A 12822-nucleotide genomic window follows, 5' to 3' on the forward strand; every position below is an offset into this window, starting at 1 on the left:
TAATAAACGCTCCAAGAAGATGTCCATTGGAGGATGAAATTGTTGGGCATATTCTGACCCTTTGCATCTTTCATTTTCCTATGTGGAATATAAGTGAAAATATATCTTCGTTCATAAGAAGATTACCACTATTATATATATATATACACATATATATATATATATATATATATATATATATATATATATTTATATATATATATATATATATATATATATATATATATATATATATATATATATATATATATATATATATATATTTCAACAAATAACTGGAGACGTGTGATGGTATGATATATAACCTATATATATAAATACATAAAGTGTTCATTCAACTAATTTCTTTTCACACACATATATATATATATATATACATATATATATATATATATATATATATATATATATATATATATATATATATATATATATATATATATATATATATATATATATATATATATATATATATATATATATATATATATATATATATATATATATATATACATATATATATAAATATACATATATACAGTATATATATATATATATATATATATATATATATATATATATATATATATATATATATATATATCGTAAAGTTTGTTTTATTGCAGCACCTCAAGTGATCTTCGAGAATCCTCGTGCCAGTTTTATTACGAACATCATTCTGAAAAGATGTTCTATCTGGATTCTCGTGATATTGAAAAAGTTGCAAGTATTGCCAGACGTCAAACTCGACCAATTTCCTCGTCCTACGATTACTAGTTTCAAACGAAGCTTCGCTGCATCCGGAGAGTTTTTGTTTTACTTCTTATGGATATTACGAATATAACTGAAAAACTAAACTATTTTTGGTATTTCATGAGTAGATTCATTTTATCTGACATTTCAAACTGTAGTGAGTGACGTTATAACTTCTGATACGTGTCAAAGAATTTACAGTTATTTGATACGCAGATGAATTTTGAATGAAACTCAATTTGGCAAATACTCAAATACATTCATATGAAATGCTATTTATTCTAATATTTATTCTTTTATACGACATTATCTCTTAGCCTTTAAAACATCACCGTTGTAACGGAATCTGATAATATAATATTTATATTATCTAAAACAACAATTACAATTTTATCGTTGATCATAAATTGTCTTCAATTCAAAATTTATTTCATTACAAGTTTATAATCGACATGTGCCAATGAATTATTTATGCCTAACAAAATTGTTTGCCATCATCAATAATTGAAGTGTCATTGCCAAGTTAAAAGGCTTTGTAATTAAACTGATCCTGATTGCTAACACAAACACATATATTTATTATTTCAGAGATATCGACAAATGTATGTATGTATTTATATATATATATATATATATATATATATATATATATATATATATATATATATATATATATATGTGTGTATACTGTATATATACATATATATATGTATATATACACATATATATATATATATATATATATATATATATATATATATATATATATATATATATTTATATATATCAAAGTCAAGGTAATGAGAATCTGAAAAGAAACTTTTACACAAATCTGAACAAACCCAAATCCGTGATTCAGGACGTATAAAAACAAGAATGCAGAAGTAATTCATTATTTCACTTTACGTTAGTTCTGATAACGTTACCTCTCATCGATTTCATCACCAGGCTTGTCTGTAAAGAGAAGGAGTATGATCCATGCAGCAACTAGTTCCACCTTTAGCTGAGGACTAAGGCAAGATACTGTGATTTGGACCGTTTCATGTCATTTACCGTTGCCGATGTGTTCAATTATCACTCGCTTTTGATGCAAGTACTTTTCTAAGTTAACGTGTGTATTCATTTATCATTTGCTTGTGATAAAAGTACACTAATAATTGTCGCTGTATTCATTTATCATTTGATTTCAGTACGAGTACTTTTATAACTTTTCTGAAGTCTAAGACTTGTATCTAATAACTTTCATGTTTCAGAAATTCAGTACTTGAAAATTAATGTGTTACATATTCTTAGATGCACGTTGGTAAGAGTTCTTGTAGTTCGTTACAAAAGTTTAGCGTAGTAACAAAGGGAGGTTTGCTTTATGGAGGGAGAGGTTAAAAGTTCAAAGAAATGGAATTTTAAGGAGTTTAAGTAAAAGGGGAAAGGGCTGGTCTTGACTACTTGCAAACGTACGAACCTTTTATGACTGTTGTTGGCGCCTACAACCATACCAGGTGTCCTTTGAAGTCAGTCCAACCAGCGGAGCTGGAGAAAAATTCAGCGCGTCCGCCACAGATGAAATCAGAAGAGCGTCTCTCTGCTTTTCAAAAACCTGGCTTCTTCGAGCGTCTGGCGTTGGCCCCACCCGTTCCTGCAAGCAAGTCAAAAACACCGGGAAGGAGGGCATGGGAAAAACGCACTTATCATTATATGCCTACAGATCAGAATGCTACCTGTTCCCTAGCGCTAAATGGCTACATGCCTCCCCATCACGTGATGGCGGGGGGGGGGGGTTGGAAAGGGGTTTTGTATTGTTTACTGGATCCCGCGATGTTGTGGGGGGTGGGGGGTGGTTAAGGAGGCCTGCTAACGGCTGTTGACTGGTTCAAGTAAGTGCGGTTTCCCTGCGACGCCTGACTCCAGAGGCAGAGGAATAACAGATTAATTCTAAAATAAATGACGGAATCAAAGTTACAGGAAGGGAGGATGTTTATTCTTGATAATATATATATATATATATATATATATATATATATATATATATATATATATATATATATATATATATATAATATATATATATATATATATATATATATATATATATATATATATATATATATATATATATATATATATATATATATATATATATATATATATATATATATATATATATATATATATATATATGTGTATGTGTGTGTGTGTGTTTGTGTACTTCAACTTCCAGGACAACAAGGCACAGGGGACAGACTGTGTCACCAGTTTCACACTGAATTACTGGACTGTGGATGGAAAGAAAATCCAGAAAACTTCAGTCACCTCACAGGAGGTGTACAAATAGCGTGTGTATCTTCCAGTACAATGCTGAATTCACATCTATTTTGCATGGACTTTATCTCTTAAATAGAGCTCTATAAGTCTTATTCTCCTGTTTCCATGCATTTCAGAATTATGTCATCTTTTCATTAGCTTGACATCCTAATTCAATCCACTTTGCCAAACCATCTCCAGCACTTCATCAATCTCGTCATGATACGTAACCTGTTTCCCGTTCTCACCTTTAATCCATCTTACTACACACAACGTACATAAACTTTTCTTCTCATCAGCTTTAACCATTCTCTTTCATTTGTATTCACCATCAATGTATCACTTTTAGAAGGAGGAGCTGACTCAATAAATGCTAAACACATACTGTATTTGACTTTTTAGGTACTGCTCCTTAACTTTAAATCTTTGATACACATCTTGTAAAATTCTTGCTTTGCATATCCTGTATTTCAGATATTGGCTCATACTACCTTTATCAGTTACGTTTCTTCCCTAAAATTTTACTTATATGAACAAATCGAGTTCATTCTTCCGCCATCCATAACTCAATTATGCTATCCTGTGTTGATACTCCCACGCACACCCTCTTAACCTTTCACTAACTACAGCAGTTCCTCCTTACTATCCTTAATCAATCATAACCTCTGTAAAGATCAGTAATTCTACATTTGAATCCCGAACTATTTTCGTTCCCATAACGCTGCAGCAGATCAATGAACCTTTATGTGAATTTTATTGCTTTTAGTAGGATCCCTCTCTTCTAAGATTGACACGAGAAAACTATAAAATTTATTAATTAAAAGGGAATAATTGTTTATAGTCTCTCCATTCTACTGGCCATCCAGACCACACATGCATTCTTCACACTTTTTGGATAAGCTTGTCACTAGAACCTCTAAGATCCAAATGAGGCATTGAATTATATATAAATATATATATATATATATATATATATATATATATATATATATATATATATATATGGGAAAATATAAAAAGAAGAAGATATATATATATATATATATATATATATATATATATATATATATATATATATATATATATATATATATATATATATATATATAATAGGAGACAGCAGTCGGTCATCTGTAGGTGGTATTTATTTGCCGACGACGTTTCATAACACATTGTTACATCATCAAGGCTAAAATTTTACAAATTAAAAATACATGGAATAAAACTAACGACTTGAAGTCTCAACATGCTATTTTTAGCCTTGATGATGTAACAATGTATTTTAAAAGCGTCGGCGAAATTTTCTTTTTCAGCCTTGATGATGCTATGCAATGTGTTGCGCCAACTACTTCTGTTTTATATATATATATATATATATATATATATATATATACCGATATATATATATATATATATATATATATATATATATATATATATATATATATATATTCATAAAGTTACAAATGTCGTTTAATATTCATTTCACGCCACTTCGGGAATATCCCCGATGGGGAATTATCACCGAAGGGGAATTTATAAGTGATAAATGGATCGGTACTGCCGGGTCTCGATCCCTCTACACAGAGTGAATTGGATATTAAATGACATTTGTAGCTTCATGATTGTATATAAATCACGGTGTGATAAAAATTTCATAATAAGAGCTGCGTGTTCCAAACATACCAATGAGCTATCATGGTGGAGGTGGGTTAATGCTGAAGCTAAGTGGGTAGACCGTCGACTGGAGTCGTTGGAAGGTAACTGTGTCAATGGATCGAGACCCGGCAGTACCAATCCATTTATCACTTATAAATTCCCTTTCGGTGATAATTCCTCATTGGGGATATTCTCGAAGTAGCATGAATTGGATGTTAAATGACATTTGTAGCTTCATGATTGTATAAAAATCATGGTGTGATAATTATTTCATGTATATATATATATATATATATATATATATATATATATATATATATATATATATATATATATATATATATATATATATATATATATATATATATATATATATATTTCTCATTATATTGATTTGTTGGAAGAACCGCATATTGTTCCCTATGTTCTCTTGTTTTGTTTTTAATTTATATGTCCGTATGTCTGATATCTTCATTTTAGTAATCATATATCAGTAAGTCACTATCTTCAACATCAGAGTTATCAGGACAGATTTGTTGGAAGAACCGCATTCCGATTGTTCCCTCTTCAGAAGGATGTTCTCTTGTTTTTGTTTTTTTTTTATCCAACAGCTCTCCTGAGTTGATGTCCGTCGGACCTCGTGTCTGACTTCTTCATTTAACTCATCTGTGTGTGGAGCAGTCAGTAAGTCACATGTTTCAGAAATTCAACCCATCTGTATGGGACCTCTTCTAAAATATAGAGTCAGTTCAACTCATCTGCGTGTGGGACAGAGTACTGAGATGACAGTATTGGAGAGGCATCAGGTGTTGGGTACCTGATAGGTTCTTCAGAAGGATGTGGATCATCACCTCGTCTGTGTGTGTGTGTCCACGTTCGTTTTTTTCATCCAACAGCTCTCCTGAGTTGGTCTCGCATGTTTCATGGACCTCATCTGCGTGTACTTACAGCCTCGCATGTTTCGGAAGTTCAACTCATCTGTGTGTGGGACCTCTTCTAAGTATTGCAGCCTCGCATGTTTCATAAATTCAACTCATCTGCGTGTGGGACTTCTTCTAAGTATTGCAGCCTCGTATGTTTCAGAAATTCAACTCATCTGTGTTTGGGACCTCTTCTAAGCATTGCAGCCTCGCATGTTTCAGAGATTCAACTCATCTGCGTGTGGGACTTCTAAGTATTGCAGCCTCGCATGTTTCAGAAATTCAACTCATCTGTGTTTGGGACCTCGTCCGAGTATTGCAGGCTGTTTCGAAAGTTCACCTCTGTGCTTTGGCCCTGTTATGATTGTATTTGTTAGTCCTTTTGTGGTTTTGTTTGTTAGCATTGTTATGGTTATATTTGTTAACCACGTTGCAGTTATATTTGTTGACCCTGTCGTGGTTATTGAGGTTGTTAACCGTGTTGTGGTTATGTTTGTTGACACTGTCGTTGTTATTGAAATTGTTAAACCTGTTGTGGCTATTGAGGTTGGTAACCCTGTGGTGGTTGGGTTTGTTAGCCCTGTTGAGATTCAATTATTGTATCTGTTAGCCCTGTGGAGGTTGTATTTGTTAGCCCTGCTGTGGTTGTGTTTGGTGACCCTGTTGTGGTTGTATTTATCACAATAATAACAAGTGTCTTATTACCTGTTAAGTAAAGTGATATAATGTATAATTTTTGTTATGATGTTTCATTAGCATTTCAGTGTGAGGGCTTAGCAGGAATATGTATTTAACAATGTTTTTCATGTGATTATTTTTTACTGGTTCCTTTTGCTTTTTGCCTTGTCTACAAATTCAGATTTTATTGAGGTCATATGTTTTTCATTATTTTTACTAACTCTCTTAAATCTAATGCTTGTGCTGTAAATGACTATTTATGATGTTTATTGATTTTTGTCATTTATTTACTGACTGATGTTGTTTTGACTTTGATCATTGTTTCTTGATCATTTTGTTACTGACTCATTTTGTAAACCATTTATGTACTGACTCTGTTATGATTATTTCGACTTTGATTTGTTTTTGTAATGTTTTATAGTACTGACTCATTTTGGTATTGTTTATTGATTTGCTACTGACGCATTTGTATGAATGTACTTTAGTGTAAATTTTGTTGTGAATAAAATAGTTTTAAGGCCACCTTTCGGTTTTGTTGAGCTCCTTCCTCCTTTGTCTGCCTCGATTTATGCCAGATTTTCTCGGTCCCGATCTTTTTTTTTATATATATTCAAAGAACATGATGAACCCAAAAGGGGTTCCCAACAATATATATAAATTTACATGTATGTATTTGTGTATGTGTGTATGTATGTATGTATGAGAGAGAGAGAGAGAGAGAGAGAGAGAGAGAGAGAGAGAGAGAGAGAGAGAGAGAGAGAGAAGGGTGCGAGGGCTAATATTTTTTTTTATGTGACTGAATAAATCGGTGCAGTGTTTGAAAAATATCGTGAAATTCAGACTGGCATGTCTGCTCATTTTATGCCTAATAGGCTATATAGTTTTCCATTAAAATGTTTAGGCATGCTGTTACTGTTAAAATGTGTTAATTTTTGCGGAACTGATAATGTGTTCTCTTAATTTAGGCCACACAAGGGCAAATTATCAAAATAGCAAACTATTTTATAAAATGTTTTTCATGGAGAGTTACTGAAATCATACCAGTTCCTTAAGAAATGACTCTTAAGAAGTGATATTTCATTATTCGGACATCGTTCTGGTTTGAAATGCTGTAAAAGCGACCCAGGGCGTGAAATATTAAGTTTATGAATTTTAGATATTTCATCCGGTCCACCTGACAAATTTCTTTATTTTGGTTACAAATTATTAATTGAAAACAAAACTTACCTATGATATCATATTTTATACGCAAGTGTTCTCTTAGGAAATTCGACATGACATCACACAATCAAAATATTCAAGATGAGGACATCCTCCATAATTCTGACAAAAAATTGTAAGCAGCTTTCAATTACATGCTTCTCGTACACTTAATACCTAAGTGAATGTGTTTGTTGGAAGAGAAAATAAAAAATGACTAAATAACGAACGATTACGACAGGAAAAATACGGAAGTGTTCAGGACTAAATTTAACGTATAATAGTAAAATGAATTGAAGCAATGGCAGGCAGCAAGGACTCTGCAAAAGGTTCAAGGGAGAAGACGAGTGTCCCAGGAAGAAATTTTTATGTCAGTCATTTACGTACGTAGAAGAAAAGTGTAAATGTGCAGTATGTGTGAAGGAGAATTTATGGAACTGAAAAATGTAAATGTAGAACCATAAATATGCACAATAACGCATCCAAATCTGTTTTGTGGTAGGTTGGGGTGTGATGTGGCTGGTAAAATGAAAAGGTGATACAATTTGTTTGTCTTAGATAGAAGCACAGAGGAAGAAAAATAAAGTGAGACTTTACCGAACCAAGGAGAAAAGTGTTGGAAGATAAACATGAGTAGTAAAAGTGTGAAGGAGAGGACGGTGGGTACAGGTAAATCATTGTTTGGTGATATATATATATATATATATATATATATATATATATATATATATATATATATATATATATATATATATATATATATATATATATACATAATGAGTGTGTGTGTAATTTTAATAGCCATAATGACCTCTTAACTTCTCGAATTCTTCGCTTTTTTGGATACGCTTCTTACTACAAAGCCTTAAGACTGGCAACATGACCTCGTCGTGATTATGGTAACGCGGTTTCGTTTCCGGCTACCGGACGTCATAATTTCTTCATATTTCTTGCACTTTGATCTTAAGGCTTTGTATCCAAAAAGCGCGAAAAATTCGAGAAGTTAAGAAGGCATAATGGCTGTTGCACATTACATGTTTATATTCTATATTTATATATATATATATATATATATATATATATATATATATATATATATATATATATATATATATATATATATATATATATATATATATATATATTATAATATTATAATTATAATTGTGTGATTGTATAAAAGATTTTTTTATAATTCAGTAGTAAATATGGGAAAAGTTTTTTCATCTTTTGTATCCTGTGCCGTTTGCCGATTGCAATGCAAGTCAGTGAGTGATGCAGAATAATAGTTAATACGGAAGCATACGTGCTTTTCTCCCTCCATGCTCCAATATTTCGAATAGATATAACTTTTTTCTTTGATATCGCTTCTGCTCGTTAACGCATAATCGGCATATAGACAAAAAGCATAAACCAAGCAGAATTAGCGGAAACGGATTATAGGTTTAACACGCTGGTTTTGAAATGTTTAAGTTTAAAAACTAGTTTTGCAATTATTACCACTTTTTTTAGGTTCTGTGATCAGAACCCACCCACCCCCACCAAAAACGTCATGTTTTTTCTGTCAAGATATGCAAGAAGAACAAATATCGGAAATGATACCCGTAACGCTAGCATTAACCATCAGCATCATTTGGATTTTTATAATATTCATAAAGTATCTGTCAAAGATTGTATATTAATAAGGCCAAATTCCTTCATAATGAAAAGATTTTAATTGTACAAAGTTATCTAGTTTTGCAATTCTTCAACAAATACACCAGTCTGATAGTTATAAAAAAGACTGACACATTTGAACTTTTACAAAGTTCAAGAAAAAGGGTCAAAAGTTATCCTTTAACCGTCAAGTAGCCTGCAAGGGCTCCTTGAATGTTCATCTTCGAACTCCTACGACGGCCCTGTGTGTTTGTAAAATTGGTGGATGTTTAATATAGGTAAGAGAAGAGCTCATGAACCCTGGGCCTCAGCCAATCACGGCGCATTTCGCCGTCAAACATCGATGCTATAGTGGGTAATCGCAAAATGCGCGAGTCATGGGTACACTTTGTTTAGAGGATCTTAAAGTTAATCGGACATTTTTGTTTCCTACACCGGTTGAACTGGAGTAAAGTTCTTGTAATTTGAAGATAATGTGCACTGGTGATTGGTGCTTGCGGTGATATGATTCCAATTAAAGTAGTCTTTAAATATCTTGCAAAATATCTGTGCTGAAAAAAAAAAAGCGAAGCCTGGACTGGATACTTGCTTGATATCCCAGGAGCCATGCAAATCCCCATGGGGTCTTGTGACTGCGTTAGGTAGTCATATCGCTATTAATTCGTTATGATACCAAATGATATTAATCAACCAGAATAGATATATAACGCTCAAGTCAAATTGGATGCAATTATAAAACGTTCAAGGCCACGTATTCATATTGGCCTTTAACGATAAAGACTTTTTTCGAAATTCATCAAATAATCTTAGGTTTATTTGTTAGAAGTGAAATAATGCTACCTTACTTTTATCCAAAGTAAAACTAAATAAAATAAAAATTTTTCTTGGTGAAATTTTGGTCAAATTAAAATTTCCGTCATCGCTGTACTATTCATCATATATAACAATAACCATGAATTTCTGTCACTGACATACGCAAGACATTTTTATATTCATGAATATTTGTAAAAAATAAAATACCTAATGCCAGCAGAAGGACTATATCTCCTACCTTTATCCTGTCTGTTTATCAGTTCGCCACAAATCCAAAGATTTGAAATTAACTGCCACTACCAAAGCCGAAGATGAAGACATCGAATTGGATGAAGCCCTATTAGAGGATGGCACCAGTTTAGATGTTCATTTTCTTCTGAATATGGACAAACCAGAATTTTTTTTTGAATTCCAGCCAATTAAGTGCCAAAATATTAAAACTCCTTTAAAAGGCATTGAAAAGAAAAGGGCTTCAAAAGTGAATAACAACATGGGTGCAAAATATTCTACTTGAATATAAATGACGTAATATTTTACTATATTTTATTTTTAAAAACAATTATTTTATTTTTAAAAACAGTTATTTTGCTGCACTTATTATATATATCTGGAGTAAGCTTGTTTTTATTACATAATGTTTTGAACGCTGATTTCAAAGCTTATTTTTAATGCATAGTATATTTCATTTTTCAAGATTATATCACATCCATTTAACAATACACAAATTTAACAAATGGTCCCCTAGATTCCCTTCCTGTGGCCTCTTTATCTAAAAAGATATGTCTGATGATGAGGAATAAGAGTTGGAGGATGTCAACGATCTCCAAGAGGACGCTCTTGACTACAAGAAAACCAGGCTCAATAAAGAATTCTAAAAGAAGCTAGAATAACCCACCTGCCCTTGCGAACATCAATTTTCACGAATAACAAGTTCCCCATCCAAAGCATCCTAGACATGTTTATGATAGATCTTACAGCTTATCATCTACCAGTCTTAGTACAGACACACTTAACATACAGAATCCTTGGTTGGAGTATGTATATGAATAGCTGACCACTACCCAGTATAGATGAATATTGTGTCGTTTACTTAAGGGTTCCTGAGGTTGCTGAGGTGGTGTCATCAAAGTGGTTCAAGATCTTACAAAGTTAACCTACACTTCGATGACAATGAGCTAAAGGGATGGCGGCAGAGAGCTTATTCAAGATCAAGTCAATCTTGGCTTTAAGACCGACCAGTTTCCACAATGCTCAGCCACCCTAACGCTGAATGTGAACGAAGCCATGACTGCCTACTGCGACATTAGAGCTTACAGTCTCTGACAGTGCATTCAGAGCAGGTTAGACTCGTGGGTCTGCATGTGCAACTGTAGGATTTTCTCCAAGTTTTGCCTATTTGTCTCTTTACGCCATTTCTTTTTGGATCTCTTTAGCTCACTGTTTAACCACTGCAATTTTCAGGTTTCATAGTCTAGATTTTTTATTTATTTAGTACTTAATACCATCAAGGACTGTTATGCCATGTTGGGTGACATGGTATAAGAGATATGTTTGCCTGCTTATACAAGTCCCTAATGGCAATCAGGAGGAAGTATTTATGTATCTTTGGTATGCAGTGGACAGCCAGTGTGCAATGCATATGACCTCTACAAGAGATACTGCACTACCCTGCAATAAATGCCCACGAATTCATGAAATTCCGATTGGAGGAGTCGAAATTTTTTATAAGCTACAAGCCTTTCACTCAAAGGACTGCCAGGTTCTTGGATAATTACCCCATTTCAGGGCTAACGAGAGTCCCTTTCTGTGAAGGGAATATTGAGGTGTCCCAACTCAACCTGCCTGCGCTCAAAGCCAGGAGGCAGACCTGCAAGAACTTTTTCAGGAAGCGGAAAAAGCACAGATCAAGGTGAGTCTGTAAGATATTTCAGGATGTCCTTGTGTCCCTCTGGTTCCAGGATCTGTTACCCTTTTCTTGTGGATGCTGATTCTGTTGAGGAGTGTTTATATAATCTATTTTATGCATATTTTTTTAGTGTGAGTATTTATTTATCTGCAGATTGTGTTTCATGTATTATTTAACGTGATAATTCCCCGTTCGAAGTTTTGAGGGCGGATGATTAATAATTTTCCTATTTCAACACAAGTTATGTAAATAACATTCTTTCAACTAAATATTTCCCAATTTGACATTTTTTTCTATTTTCCTTATTGAAAATGGAGTGGATGGTTTTTCTTTTTTATTGGTACCTAAATGTACGTTTGGTGGTCATAATATTTTAATGCAATAAATTTGCTACACTTTGAATAAAAAAAAGTACTTCTTTCTATGGGGTTCAGTGGGTTTCCAAAGAATAAACAAGTAAAAAAATGCGCTGAAGTTTCTTCGGCGCAATCGAGTTTTCTGTACAGCATATAATGTTGTAGAGCCGCTGCCCATGAAACTTTCAGTCACGACCCGGTGGTTGCCTGTCCTATAGCGTTACCAGACGCACGGTCATGGCTAACTTTAAACTTAAATAAAATAAAAACTACTGAGGCTAGAGGGCTGCAAATTGGGATGTTTGATGATTGGAGGGTGGATGATCAACATCCCAATTTGCAGCCCTCTAGCCTCAGTAGTTTTTAAGATCTGAGGGTGGACAGAAAAAGTGCGGACGGACAGACAAAATCATCTCAGTAGTTTTCTTTTACAGACAACTAAAGAAAGAAGTAAAAATTCAATAATTAACTGTACAAATACAGAAATATATCTAAGATGCAATAACACAAGAAACATGAAATAATCAAAACATGGTTAAACAGTCATGATGTAAAAAAATAACAAAATTGCCACAGATAGATG

This window comes from Macrobrachium rosenbergii, chromosome 49, assembly GCF_040412425.1.
Source record: "Macrobrachium rosenbergii isolate ZJJX-2024 chromosome 49, ASM4041242v1, whole genome shotgun sequence".
In the NCBI taxonomy this organism is placed as follows: Eukaryota; Metazoa; Arthropoda; class Malacostraca; order Decapoda; family Palaemonidae; genus Macrobrachium; species Macrobrachium rosenbergii.